The following is a 12,314-nucleotide window of genomic DNA, read 5'->3' as shown; positions in this document are numbered from 1 at the left end:
CCAAATACACTGTATTCTGAGGAAATTTTACTGAGGAAACTGGCTACCACCACACTTAAAAGGAATGTTCAGTTCTTGTTTGACCAGAGGTTTAATTAGGCTGGAATGTGCTGAATTCGCACTCAGGGCTCTGAACTCTGAGATAAATAACAATGAGATTCTTCTAAAAATGCCACCAATCTGGAAACTCTGTTTCCCTAACTGCTATGGAACTTCTTCACACAGAGGCACTCTTGAGACAGTTGTTGATTAACAAAGAACAAAGTTGTTTATTTGTGTGGATTTCAAAAATACAGGCACTTTAGCGTAATGGTTGCAATAATGAGATGAAGCTTATGGTTACTTAAAAAAAACAGTTCAATGCTTCGTTCCAAAAACAACTCTTCACTCCCTTAGGAAACTAGCAGACTTCCCTCTGACTAGAATTCCTAATGCTCCAGACCAGGGGTCCTCAAACTAAGGCCCAGGGGCCGGATACGGCCCTCCAAGGTCATTTACCTGGCCCTCGCTCAGAGTCAACCTAAGTCTGAAATGACTTGAAAGCACACAACAACAACAACAATCATATCTCATCAGCCAAAAGCAGGCCCACACTTCCCATTGAAAAACTAATTAAGTTTATATTTGTTAACAGTGTTTTTCATTTTAATTATTGTATTGTGTATAAGATATGTGCAGTGTGCATAGGAATTCATTCATATTTTCTTGGTTTTTTTTTTTCAAATTATAATCCGGCCCTCCAACAGTTTGAGGGACTATGACCTGGCCCTCTGTTTAAAAAGTTTGTGGACCCCTGCTCCAGACAGTCCTTTCCCTTGGATCTGTCTATTCTCTACCAGCTATTCTTCCTAATAGTAATCTGTCTTCTCTAACTAACCACTTTGGCTTCTCTAACTTGTCTTCTCCTAACTCACTTTCTCCTAATTGTCTTCTTCCAAACCCAAAACCTGACTGACTTCTTCAAACACCAGAACCTAACTAAACTGTCAGATTTTAAAACGCACGCTTTCAGGGAATTTTTTTTCTGCACTCTAACTAAGCTCCGCCCACTTTCTCCCAACCAATCACCAAGGCTCTCCACATTTCTCTCTAGGCTGCTCCCAAGCTCTGCCTCCTCTAGGAAATGACTACTCTAAGATGGCTGCCTCCCTGCACCATCTCACAGAATCACTGCCAAAACACGGGCCTACTTCCTGAGCTTTTCCCTGGCCTAAAAGGAAGGCAATTCATCAGAACAGGCAGAGAGATCTTCAGCCTTCTCTGCCACAGGGGTTCCTAAGACCATCAGAAATATATGTTTTCTGATGGTCCTTGGTGACCCCTTTGAAACCCCCTGGTGACCCCCACCCCAGGGGTCCCGATCCCCAGGCTGAGAAACACGGCACTAAGGGGTCATGACACACAGTTTGGAAAGCTCTCTTTGAACACAGAATTTACTCAACAGCTGATAATATCTCTGCTCTCAGCATAAGCGATTGTATCAATAGATATATTTAAGCCACTCACTCAGGATAACAATTTTGAGTGACATAAAAAAGACAATAAATAGTTATTGTTTTACTGCTGGGGAGAACAATGTGCTGGTAGGATTTTCTGCTGTGCTCACAAAAATAACTAGCCTGGCCTTAGGTATGATGCACTTTGATTTGGTGGAGATTTAAGCAGCATTTGCTGCTCTGTTCCAGGCTGCAAAACTCCTTGGGGGAGTCCTGTCCACTCTACTGAGTCTCATAAGATTCCTTATTGTGAAATGCCAGCATTTGAAAATGTTCCTTGTGCCCAAACCTCTCATCTTGAAAAGCCCCAATTTGAAAAACAGCTGAGTGAATACTTCCATCTACTGACAACAACTTAGAAATTATGCCTTTTAGTCAAAATCCAAAAACACTAGTACTTGCTAAATATAAACCACATGCCCCACATCATTCTCTGACCCTTTCATTTTTAATCAGTCTCTCTTTGTGATTGGTTGCAACATCACAACCATCAGCATTCTTGTTTATTGAGTCTGGGTACTACCAATAAAATATGTTTACTATTATATGTGGAATGGCTACAATCTGTCAAAATCTGACTTCTTTTTGTATTTATAGCAATTTCTGGCTTGCAAGGGCAGGGAATTTCAACCTTTCCCATTCTTCAGAGAGAAACCCACCCATCCCCCATCTCTGGAATTCTCCACAAAAACTTTAAAAAGTAGTAAAATCTCACCATCTAACACAATAAAAAGGGCAATTTTACAAATGGAGATAAATGTAGTAGCAAGAATATTAATTTAAAAATCCAAAAACATGAAAAGCTTTTAGGAAAACAGCGAATCTAGTACTGAAAACAGTATAGTTTAGGTCCTAAGAGAGCCTCCCTACTAAGAGGAAGGTAAACAGGGCGAGGGGGCGGCTCTTCTTCCCTCCTCACCCTCTTTATCTTCCTCTTCCTCCTCCTCGTTGCCACCTGGGCCTCTTGCCTCCACTTGGGCCCCAAAACGCCTCCGCTGCCTCCTCAATCATGGGGCCTAAGCAGCAGCTAGAGGCCCAGGTGGTGACGAGGAGGAGGAAGATAAAGAGGCCGAGGGGGCAGCTCTTCTTCCCTCCTTGCCCCTGGAGGGAAGAAGAAACTTTGGCAAGACGCCCAGGTGGCGATGAGGTGCCCCCCCCCTTTCACTCAGTGTTCCCTAGCTACTTAAAATTTTAAAAACCGCGAAACAGCGAGTCCGTGATAAGCGAACCGTGAAGTTAGCAAGGGACCGCTGTATTCCACAACCAGGATGCTATACCCAAGTATACAAGAAAAGGCAAAACATTAATTAATTAGGTCTCAGGAAAAGGCATATTGAAGATGACATATATTACATCATAGGGACAATCAGTGTACAGCTAACGTGAACAAGGAAAAGTTTGTCTTGTGTATTATTAGAAGAACAATATATTTTTATGAAACTGTCTCTGGCCGCTTCCACATTCCCTGCTATCTTAAGATCTGATCCCAGATTATCTTCTTTTTCCAGTTTATCTGACAGTGCAAGCTCATATAATCCAGTTTAAAGCAGATAATCTGGGATCAGATCCTGGGCCCATTCAGACAGCTCCATATCCCAGGATCTGTCTCAGTTTTTACTGGTGACATCCAAATGACACTTCCAGTGAAAATGAATTCATTCGGAACCAAGGTTTTCATGGAGTTATGGCGGCCAGGTAGTTTTTAGGGGTAAATTGGTGGGCTTCGGGATGGCATGTAGTCACCATCTCCCCCTACCCCCACCTTCCATAAAGCCTGGGTTTTTTGGGCAGAGTGGGGATTGAAAACCATACCAAAGTGGGTTTTTTAAACCTGCTTTGCCACAGATTTTAGTCCTATCTGGGAGTGCCACCTGTAGAAGGGGTCTCACTCCCAGGTAAGTGTAAAATGAATTGCAGTCTTAAAATGGTAACAATCTGAAACCAGCGAATTGCACTGAAATCTCCTAACATGCCATACCAGATTAAAAAGTTTCCACAGTTTAGAAAAATGTACCCCAAAGGAAGAAGTCAGATAAAGCTTCCATTGTGGATTTTTGGTTGCTGGATGCTGTACACTTATCCCGAAGATAAATTTCATTGAACTCAATATGAGTTGACATCTGTACTATTGTATATGGTCAGACTGTGTTCTGAAAATATTGGGAGTTATTTATGTGCTATGGGGGAAAAGGCTACCCTTTAGGTATTTTACATAAATTATTCATTTTGTGCTGTCATCCATTATTGGATGGAACTGGTTTTCACCCATTCTGATAAGTATTTGTTCTTTAAACTTTATGGATTCTGTTTTTATCTGTACCCTATGTAATGCCATGCTCTTTTGCATTGCTAGAGCCAACTAATTCCACTTTGTAATAACATTCCACATGCTTCTCAAGGCCTCTCAATGACATATTTGCATATGTGATGAAATAAGTACACCAAATAGAAAGGAACAAAATCCTGCAGTTTTACACACACAGCAAATTACAGAGAGAACGAGATACTCATATAAATTGCCAGACGATTCTACTTTCATTGTACCATTCTAAGAGGAAATATTGCTTATGGGATTTTTTTTTTTTTTTTGCTATTGTGATTTATGATATAGTAAAACAAGGCTTGGAAAGGTTCTTAAAAGGGCCTAAGTATCACAAAGGCACCAGAAACTATGCAAGTCAGGCCTGGCAAGTACTTGGATGGAAAACTACATGCCGCAGGCTCGATTTCAGAGGAAATAACTGTTGGAATTCAACCCCACACTGCCCAAGTCTCGAGTCCTCAATGAGGAGTATTTAGTTAGTTTAGAATAGTCTAAGGGTTTCCCTTCCCCCATGCATCCTATATGACAGTTGGGACTATTTCTTTTCTCTTCTCTGTTTCTGTTCTCATTCCAATTGGTGGTTTAAAACTGATACTTTTGTACTGCAAACTTTTTACAATCTGACTTCTTTATCTTACATCTGACTATGTGTTGTGTGCTTTGAGCTCTCTTTCTGCTTGTGTGTCAAGAGAGATGCAGTGATTGGTGTTTTTTCCCTCTCTTGAAACCTTAGAAGAGATGGGTGTTAGAGTAGCTCAGACCCAGCTCTTAACTATTGAGAAATGCAGTTATATCTAATATTGGAAATGAACTTTTTGTGATTTTTAAGATTGGACTCTGCATCTTTGCCTGCCTAGGCTCTAAATTTTTTACAGTCACATCACACGGCACTTCATACTTTGCTATCTGTGAGCTGATGCTCAGCTTTAAGTATCCTGTTTGGTTTTTGGATGCTCTGCTACATTTTAGGGTAGTTTTCCCTAACAATAACTGGCAAAACTACCTCCAGGTATTCATTGCCTATGAAAACCCATAGAATCCATCAACAGGCAACTTAAAGATAGACAAACAAGAAGATTTGTATAATAATATGACTAAGGTCTCTTCTACACTGCCATAGAATCCAGATTATCAAAGCAAATAATACACATTATCTGCTTTGAACTGAATTATATGAGTCTACATTGTCATATAATCAAATTCAAAGCAGATAATCTGGATTTTACATTGCTGTGTAGAAGTGGCCAGAGAGTGGCAAAATTCCTCTGAGACTATAATAAACAGAGCCCCTTCCCCAAACCCTTCCAAATTCTGCAATGTTTCATAATGAGTGAAGGATTCCTGGAGTTGAAAATCTCTTTTGCAACACTGCTGTTTATTAAAAAAAAAAAACAACCCCCCCCCATAAAACAAAAAAAAAAAAACAAAGCAAAAACAATTCTACATCTGAAGAAATTGGTTTATTTATTTATTTATTTATTTATTTACTATTCTTGTATACCGCTGTATCTCAAGCCCGAGGGCGACTCACAGCGGTTTCCAAACAGCAAAGACAATAAAACAGCAATAATTAATATACAATGACAGTTAAATTACACATTTCCATTAATAACTAATAAGCAATCATCAATACATAGTTATCCCAAATCCCATCCCCGATCGCCTCATCATCCAAGCGTGATCCAAATTCGTCGTCCATTGTTCCGTTCCTATGTTCAAATTACCAAATTGCACTGAATTACTCAAACGCCTGCACAAACATCCAGGTCTTCAACTTTCTACGGAATGTCATGAGAGATGGTGCCAGCCTAACGTCTACAGGAGGGGCGTTCCACAGCCGAGGAGCCACCACCAAGAAGGCCCTATCTCTCGTCCCCGCCAACCGTGCTTGAGAGGCTGGCGGGATCGAGAGCAGGGCCTCCCCACAAGATCTCAAAGTCCGGGTGGGTTCATAGGCCGAGATGCGGTCAGATAGGTATCTTGGGCCGGAACTGTTTAGGGCTTTATAGGCCAGTACCAACACCTTGAATTGGGTCCGGTAGCAAATCGGCAGCCAGTGGAGCTGGTGCAACAGGGTGGTTGTGTGCTCCCTGCGCTCCACTCCTGTTAGAATTATGGCTGCCGCGCGTTGGACTAATTGCAGCTTCCAGGCCATCTTCAGGGGCAGCCCCACGTAGAGAGCATTGCAGTAGTCTAGGCGGGATGTGACAAGAGCGTGGACTACCGTGGCCAAGTCAGACTTCCCAAGGTACGGGCGCAGCTGGCGCACGAGCCTGAGCTGTGCAAATGCTCCCCTGGTCACCGCTGAGACCTGGGGCTCCAGGCTCAGCGACGAATCCAGGGTCACACCCAAGCTGCGAACCTGTGTCTTCAGAGGGAGTGCGACCCCATCCAACACAGGCTGTAACCCTATACCCTGTTCGGCCTTGCGACTGACCAGGAGTACCTCTGTCTTGTCTGGATTCAACTTCAATTTGTTCGCCCTCATCCAGACCGTCACAGCAGCCAGGCACCGGTTCAGGACCTCGACAGCCTCCTTAGTAGCAGGTGGAAAGGAGTGACAGAGTTAGACATCATCTGCGTACAGGTGACACCGTACCCCGAAACTCCGGATGATCTCACCCAGCGGCTTCATGTAGATGTTAAACAGCATGGGAGACAAAATAGAACCCTGAGGAACCCCACAAGACAATGGTTGTGGGGATGAACAGGTGTCCCCCAATAACACCTTCTGGGAACGACCCTCCAGAAATGACCGGAGCCACTGCAGAACAGTGCCTCCGAGACCCATTTCCGCAAGGCGCCCCAGAAGGATACCGTGGTCGACGGTATCGAAGGCCGCTGAGAGGTCCAGAAGCACCAACAGGGACACACTCCCCCTGTCGAGCTCCTGGCGCAGATCATCCACTAAGGCGACCAAGACTGTCTCAGTTCCATGTCCCGGTCTGAAACCAGACTGTGCCGAGTCCAGATAATCCGTGTCTCTCAAGAATACCTGGAGTTGTGAGGCCACCACGCTTTCCAGGACTTTGCCCAAAAAGGGGAGATGGGAAACCGGCCGAAAGTTGTCACATTTAGTGGGATCTAGTGATGGTTTCTTCACACCCTCCCCCCTCCATGCCACATTTACATAAGCTCATCCTAAAATTAAAAACCCAGCCAGGTCTCTTCTACACTGCCATATAAAATACAGATTATTTGCTTTGAACTTCATTATATGGCAGTGTAGACTCATTTAGTCCAGTTTAAAGCAGATGATGTGGATTATCTACTTTGATAATTTGGATCACATGGCAGTGTACAAGGGGACGGAGGCTGGATCTACACTGCCCTATATTCCAGGATCTGATTCCAGATTATCTTCTTATCCCAGACTATCTGTAAGTGTAGACTCATATAATCCAGTTCAAAGCAGATAATCTGGGACCAGATCCTGGGATATAGGGCAGTGTAGATCCAGCCTCAGGCCCCTTCTACAGTGCCAGATAATCAAAGTTATCAAAGCAGAAAATCTACATTATCTGATTTTAACTGGATTATTTTAGGCCCCTTCCACACAGTTGAATAAAATCCCACAGTGTGGACTCAGATATCCCAGAATATCCAGGCAAAAAATTCACAATTACTGCTTTGAACTGGCTTATCTGAGTCCACACTCAGATAGTGTGGGGTTTCCTGCCTTGATATTCTGGAATATAGGGCTGTGTGGAAGGGCCCTCAGTTCAAAGCAGATATTGTGAGATTTTCTGCCTTGATATTCTGGGTTATATGGCTGTGTGGAAGGGCCCTTAGTCTACACTGCCATATAGTTCAGTTCAAAGCAGATAGTGTGGATTTTATACAGCTGTATAGATGGGGCCCCGGGGCCCTTCCATACAGCCATATAACCCAGAATTCAAGGCAGTTAATCCACAATATCTGCTTTGAACTTTATTATCTGAGTCTACACTGCCATATAATCCAGTTCAATGTGGATTTTATATAGCTGTGTGGAATGCTGCCACATTCCTTTTATCCCCCCCCCCCCTTCCCTTTCCTTCTTCATAGGAATAGTGCTATAACTGCTTTGCATGCTAGGTTGGGAGAAAGGCAGGGCTGAAATAAAACAAATAGATAATAAATAATTTTAAAAATAGATGCCCAACGATTTCACACTGACTCATAATTTGTGAACATCTTCAAGTTTCGTTTAGCCCATTGCTGATTTCACAAACAAAGCGACTAAACCAACCAGCTTCTCTTCCTGAGGACTCTGATTTGTGACTGTGCCTTCAAGTCGGCTGCCCATTTAGAGTGACTTCATTTCTCAGGCTGGATCTACACTGCCCTATAGCCCAGGTTTTGATTCCAGAGTATCTCCTTTGGATTAGATTATATGATAATCTGGGATCAGATCCTGGGATATAAGAAGTGTAGATCCAGCCTCAGAGGTGACTTGACCAGTTCTTGGGGAAAAAGGCGACTCTGTGTTGTTGTAGGTTTTTTCGGGTTATATGGCCATGCTCTAGAGGCATTCTCTCCTGACGTTTCGCCTGCATATATGGCAAGCATCCTTAGAGGTAGTGAGGTCTGTTGGAACTAGGAAAATTGGGTTTATATATCTGTGGAATAACCAGGGTGGGACAAAGGACTCTTGTCTGTTGGAGCTAGGTGTGAATGTTCAACTGACCACCCTGATTAGCATTTGATGGCCTGGCAGTTTTTTGGTGTGGCTTGTTAGTGCCTGAGGGAATCTTTTGTTGAGCGGTGATTAGCTGTCCCTGATTGTTTCCTCTCTGTTGTTTTGCTGTTGTAATTTTAGAGTTTTTAAATACTGGCAGGCAGATTTTGTTCATTTTCATGGTTTCTTCTTTCTGTTGAAATTATCCACATGCTTATGGATTTCAGTGGCTTCTCTGTGTAGCCTGACATGGTGGTTGTTAGAGTGGTCCAGCATTTCTATGTTCTCAAATAATATGCTGTGTCCAGGTTGGTTCATCAGGTGCTCTACTATGGCTGACTTCTCTGGTTGAAGTAGTAATAGAATAATAGAATCAAAGAGTTGGAAGAGACCTCATGGGCCATCCAGTCCAACCCCCTACCAAGAAACAGGAATATTTCATTCAAATCACCCCTGACAGATGGCCATCCAGCCTCTGTTTAAAAGCTTCCAAAGAAGGAGCCTCCACCACACTCCGGGGCAGAGAGTTCCACTGCTGAACAGCTCTCACAGTCAGGAAGTTCTTCCTCATGTTCAGATGGAATCTTCTTTCTTGTAGTTTGAAGCCATTGTTCTGCGTCCTAGTCTCCATGGCAGAAGAAAACGAGCTTGCTCCCTCCTCCCTGTGGCTTCCTCTCACATATTTATACATGGATGGCTATCATATCTCCTCTCAGCCTTCTCTTCTTCAGGCTAATCATGCCCAGCTCCTTAAGCCGCTCCTCATAGGGCTTGTTCTCCAGACCGCAGAGCTTTTCATGTTCCTTGATTCCTGAATGCATTTGGTGATCCCTGTAGACTTGTCCACATGTAGACTCTGGTTTCTCTCTTTGGATTCACCCTTCCTTCCTTTTCACTCTATTTTCTCTTTCAATTTTGGTCTGGTTGCCATTTGCCCCCACAAGGGCACTGGATCTCCTCTTCTCTTGGAAGGTAAGCCCTGGTTAGCCCTTGGATGGGAGACCAACGAACATTGTAGCTTGTATTTCAGAGGAAAGAACTGGTCAAGTCACCTCTGAGGCTGGATCTACACTGCTTATATCCCAAGATCTGATCCCAGATTATTATATAATCCAGTTCTAAGCAGATACTCTGAGATCAGATCCTGGGACATAGGGCGTGTAGACCCAGCCTGAGAAATGGAGTGGCTCTAAGTGGGCACCCGACTTGAAGGCACACACACACAAATCAGAGTCCTGCCTGCCTCTGCCTGCTGCTGCCTGGCAAGTCTTTCTAAGCTTCTCCTTGTTCGACAAGGAAGTGTTTTCCTCGCAGGAGTCCTTGGCTTCCACGGGAGCGCCTCTCCTCCCAAAGCTCCCTTCCCCGAGTCCTGGGCTCGGCTTCCTTTCGCTCCGGAGCGACTCCCCTTTGCGTCGGCTTCCTGTGTGGCAGGTGAGGTGCGGCTCAACTCCAGACTCCGGCTTCCGCCCAGGTGAGAGCCAGCCAAGACCTGGGAGGAGGCAAAGGCAAACGAGGAAGAGACCCTCGCTTGCTCTCTCCCTCCCCTTCCCGGGGATCAGGTAAGGAAAAAGGGGTCTTGAGCCCTCGAGTGGGGCCATGGAGGGGGCAAAAGGGGCACCCTGGGCAGGCAGCCTTCTCCAGCTGATCTTGGGCACTGACACGACGCCCTCCCTCTGCTTCCTGGCGCGTTTACGTTGCGTGGAATGCCGCCCCACTTTTGCTTTGCCAAACTCTTGGCAGGGGCGTCCAAGCTCGCTGGCCTTCGGAGTTTGCGGCTTTGCTTTTTTTAGCCCCGAGATCCTCCCACGCGTAGCAAAACTACCCAGACCGCAATCCTCGTTTGGACTGCAACTTTCCAGCCACCAACTGGACGGCTTCAGCCAGGGCTGGTTTTGCAAATCTGGCCAAAGGGAGCAGCTTGTTTGTGAAGCCGCCGCCTGGGAACTTTAGACCAGAGCTGCTGCTTAGAACTTGGCCCACTCCTGACCCTTTGCTGCCTGATACATTTGGATGTATTCCCCTGGTCTATAGGTATAAAAATCAAACATTTATTTATCTACAGTATTTATTTACCTCTTTTCTCACCCCTGGGGGGGGGGGGGGTTTACAAAAAACAATAGCAACACTCAATGCCTTGCATACATAAACCAAAAAGCATATGACTATTCATAAAATAGGACAAATTTACCATAAGATAGCAGGGCATTTAAACATGAAGCATAAAACATTAAAAACACATAATAAAAACATGATTTACTGACAATAAACCAGCATTTATTGTCAGTAAATCAGTGTTTCTCAAACTTGGGGTTGGGACCCCTGGGGGAGGGGTCGCGAGGGGATATCAGAGGGGTCACCGAAGACAGTCAGAAAACACAGTATTTTTTCTCTTGGTCATGGGGATTCTTTGTGGGAAGTTTGGCCCAATTCTATCATTGGTGGGGTTTAGAATGCGATTTGATGGTAGGTGAGCTATAAATCCCAGCAACTACAACTCACAAATGTCAAGATCTATTTCCCCCAGACTCCACCAGTGTTTACATTGGGGCATATTGAGGATTCATGCCAAGTTTGGTCCAGATCCATCATTGTTGGAATCCACTAGTGCTCTGTGGATGTAAGTGAACTACAACTCCCAAACTCAAGGTCAGAGTCCACCAAACCCTTCCAGTATTTTCTGTTGGTCATGGGAGTTCTGTGTCCCTGGTTTGGTTCAATTCCATCATTGGTGGAGTTCAGAATATTCTTTGATTGTACATGAACTATAAATCCCAGCAACTACAACTCCCAAATGACAAAATAAGCCCCTGTCCAACCCCACCAGTATTCAAATTTGGGCATATCGAGTTTTGTGGTAAATTTGGTCCATGAATGACAATACAGTACATCCTACATATCAGATATTTACTTTACAATTCATAACAGTAGCTGAATTACAATTATGAAGTAGCAACTAAAATAATGTTATGATTGGGGGTCACCACAACATGAAGAACTGTTTTAAGGGGTCGCGGCATTAGGAAGGGTGAGAACCATTGCCAAAGATGCAGGCGAAACGTCAGGAGAGAATGCTTCCAATAATATAATATATTGTAGTAAAGGTAAAGGTTTTCCCCTGACATTAAGTCCAGTTGATTCTGACTCGGGTGTGGTGCTCATCTCCATTTCTAAGCCGAAGAGCCGGCGTTATCCGTAGACACCTGCAAGGTCATGTGGCCGACATGACTGTATGGAGAGCCGTATATAATGTAATACAATATAATACTATGAATTCTACTACTAATAATACATTATAATTATATATTTTATATTGCATGTAATATTACAATATCATGGTATAGTACAATATAGTAATATATAATACTGATGCTAAAAATATAATATATTGTAAGCTGCTCTGAGTCCCCTTTGGGGTGAGAAGGGCGGCATATAAATGTTGTAAATAAATAAATAAATAAATAAATAAAGTAGAACATGGCCATACAGCCTGAAAAACCTACAACAACCCAGTGATTCCAGCCATGGAAGCCTTTGACAATATATTAAACCAACATTTGCCAGGCAGAGTTTCTTTTTGTGGAATACAGCTGAAGACTCCACTGTAACATTGCGCCTTTGTTGTTGACAGATTTGGGTTAATGGGTAGCCTTCAGAAACCTTTCACTGTAGCCAAATGTTTTGTGACCCCAGCATTGATCTAAGGGGACCCTACTTGGGTCAAGACCCACAGTGCTCTGGGCCCCTTCCCCACAGCTGAATAAAATCCCAAATTTTCTGCATTGAATTGGAATATATAGCAGTGTGGACTCAGATAACCCAGTTCAAAGCAGATATT

At 43.8% G+C, this 12,314-nt stretch overlaps 1 protein-coding gene across 1 annotated transcript in view; it reads left to right on the top strand.

Annotated features, from left to right (window-relative positions):
* The first annotated feature begins 9,719 nt into the window (after nt 1–9,719).
* PATJ (PATJ crumbs cell polarity complex component) overlaps nt 9,720–12,314 on the top strand; it is a 196,727-nt gene continuing 194,132 nt past the window's right edge. Inside the window, exon 1 of the mRNA XM_060773627.2 lies at nt 9,720–10,038. The gene's annotated coding sequence lies outside the window, so the exon portion shown is untranslated. The remainder of the gene's footprint in view (nt 10,039–12,314) is intronic.

Source organism: Anolis sagrei, chromosome 4 (genome assembly GCF_037176765.1).
Source record: "Anolis sagrei isolate rAnoSag1 chromosome 4, rAnoSag1.mat, whole genome shotgun sequence".
NCBI lineage: Eukaryota > Metazoa > Chordata > Lepidosauria > Squamata > Dactyloidae > Anolis > Anolis sagrei.
This window is presented reverse-complemented; position numbering and strand designations above follow the sequence as displayed.